This window comes from Carassius auratus, chromosome 7 (assembly GCF_003368295.1).
Source record: "Carassius auratus strain Wakin chromosome 7, ASM336829v1, whole genome shotgun sequence".
Lineage (NCBI taxonomy): Eukaryota > Metazoa > Chordata > Actinopteri > Cypriniformes > Cyprinidae > Carassius > Carassius auratus.
In genome coordinates this window covers 11,483,595-11,486,575 of record NC_039249.1, presented here as the reverse complement: position 1 = coordinate 11,486,575, position 2,981 = coordinate 11,483,595, and positions in this window count along the sequence as shown.

Genomic DNA, 2,981 nt, shown 5'->3' with positions numbered 1-2,981 from the left:
TTGTTCCATCACTACTCTAATGTAGGGTCTGCCTGAGAGACCCATTCCATATGTAGTACTGCCCCTTGGGTCAGTCCATATCAGTATCTCCACATGTCACCTCCTTACGGGAAGGATGTGGTCTCCTTTCCTTAAGGCTCGCTTCGCTATCATTCTGGGAGGCTGAAAAGAACAAATAGGAAAGATTTGAAGCAATTGTTTACTGAAGCCCACATAACAAATGTCTTCTGGCCCAGATCTGGGTCACACAATGACTTTTCCCTCGGCCCAAGTACCGCAAACAATGACGGCGCAGAAGTGGCCCAGAACTGGATTACAGTTTTTTTTTATTCGCTTTGGTACTATTTTCACAAATAAGGTGTACCTTTTCAAAACTCTTAGTACAAAAATCCAAACTGATCACACTTGTAACACAGCTAGCCTTTCTTTCAAAACCTGATCTCATGCTTTAATTCAGTTGCACATGTTTTCATTCCATATAATCATTGTTTCAAACACAAGATTATTGTAATATGTAATGAGAACATTTGGTTTAATCACCTAAACACAACAGTATGATTTTCTTTCAGTTTAGTACTTTTAACATTCAGTTCATCCAACAGCAAACAATGCAAGATACTGGTTTCAACTCAGCCTTAGAAGTGCTGAAATTACATCCTATGTGTAATCAAGAGAAGGATCAATGAAGACATCCTCTACAATAATTTGGGCAAATTAGCTTTTATTTTTCATATATAATTGTAACATAGGTATACTTTCTATAATGAAACTTAACTAAATGAGAAGGAAACATAACATTTAGTGCACACATTACACTAATTTGGATCAAGGCTGTCTTGAGAATTTGGCCATAGATTCTCATCCACATCACAATGAATGTTATCATTGTTCAAGCACCTTGGAAAAAACCTTTAGGCGTGGCGAATCCATGCTTGACATTGGCCTACACTGATGTCATCACATGCATCATCCTTGTCCCGAAGGAGGGTAGCGATCATAGACCTTCCACCTCCATGCTGAAAAGAATTCCTCAATAGGGTCGAGGAAGGGAGAGTATGGAGGCAGGTAGAGGGTCATGAATCGGGGATGGGCCTGAAACCATGCTTGAACTACCTCTGCGTGGTGGAACCTGACATTGTCCCACACAATTACATAGGTGACCCCTTCACCTTGACAGGCTGGCTCAATTTCATTGAGAAACTCAATAAGATGTGCAGCATTATAGGAGCCAAGTAATGGCCTATGTCCTACAACACCATCTTCAGAGATAGCTGCGCACATGGAGATGTTTCCGGTTCTGACTCCCTCTCTCTGTTGACCAACCCTTTGACGGGCCCCATGCCCACCTCTTTGACCTCTCTGTTGGGGTCTACCTCTCTGACCGATCCCTTGTCCACAAGCACTTTCTATTCCTTGCTGTCTATCCTTGCTCCATGTTGAAAGAAATTGCCAGTGTTTACACCCCGACTTTTATGTAGTGGCCAATTGTGGTTACCACTATGTGAAATCAATTAGCAATAACGAGTATTCATCATGTGTGGTTACACATCATTTATATGTTCGTACAAACACGCATTTTTATTTCTGTAGTTCTCAAAATCCATATACTGTATATTGCTGACAAACCAATTTAAAATCTATAGGTTTACCAAACGGTTCTGTGATTAACCATTAAGATCAGTTGGATTAAATAATAGACAAATGTATTAAACTGAACGAGAAGAGATGCAAATCAAAAGTGTTTGATAATCAGAGATTTATGAAAGGTGGTTACTGTGAATGAAACATTTATTAGGATGAAACACTTATTTTGTGTAGTGAAAAGGATACTTACTTTGAGGTTTTGTGTATTGTACTAACACAATCAAAAATATGCTGAAATGTTTGAAAAAAGTGCACTTTTGATGATCTGTTGTGATTTTAGTACTATGAGTTGTGAAAATGTACACCTTACTTGTGAAAATAGTACCAAAGTGAATAAAAAAAACTGTAAAGACTCGGGCCACACATGGACCATAACCGGCCCGAATCTCAGCCAGTTAATCACCCTTAGCTGGCCCTGATCTGGGTCAAAACAGGTTTTATTATTGGTGCCAATTCTCAGCCTTAAGTAAACCAGAATTCCCAAATCTGAGCCACACCTTAGCCTCATATAGCCCATTAAACTGAACAGAAAAACAGACTTAAATCCCACACATCATGTAATTGTGCAATAACATTTTTTATTGCATTGGTTTTTCTATTTATTTTTATAAAGAACAAATCAACCAACGAAGAGAAACGTAACAGATAGACACATGTAACTTCATCATAATAATTTATTACAGATGTGACAGAGCAGTATCACAGTAGTCCAAATGACGATGCATTGCATTTGCAGTCCACTTTGGCAGAATAATATTAGTGTGAGGATCAGAGCATAATTTAAGTTGTTAAATGCTGAAAATACTATCCCGATCCACTCCCTCAAGGTGCGCGTTTCTCATTCAAAACATGCATCACCGGAAACACGGCACCTATGATCATATATGAAACATCGCAATCTATGACAAAACCAACGAGAGCCAATGAATGTTTGATGTCGCTGCCATAAAACTTGTTGTAAAACTTCTTAACGGCACACTTTAAATAGTTACTATAGCCACAGAGAAAGGAGATACATATCGCCAATGAATGCGGTTTGAATCTGGATATGTTCCTCACACCAAGCAACACACGCTTAGAAGTGGAACCTCTTCGGCACTTGGACTCTGTGATTCTATCAAATGCAAACAGATGAAAAATCTAAAAGTGACTGACTCTGTTAGAAATCTTATAATGGGCCATGTTTGGATCTTACAACCGGACTGTAATCTTGAAACAAACCTTAAAACAACACAAAAATGGGTCAATGGGCACAAAACAAAGCTTCTGATCAATTTTACTGTGTGAATTCTCAACTCAGAAACATTTATTTTTCTAATCAATTATAACATTGTACA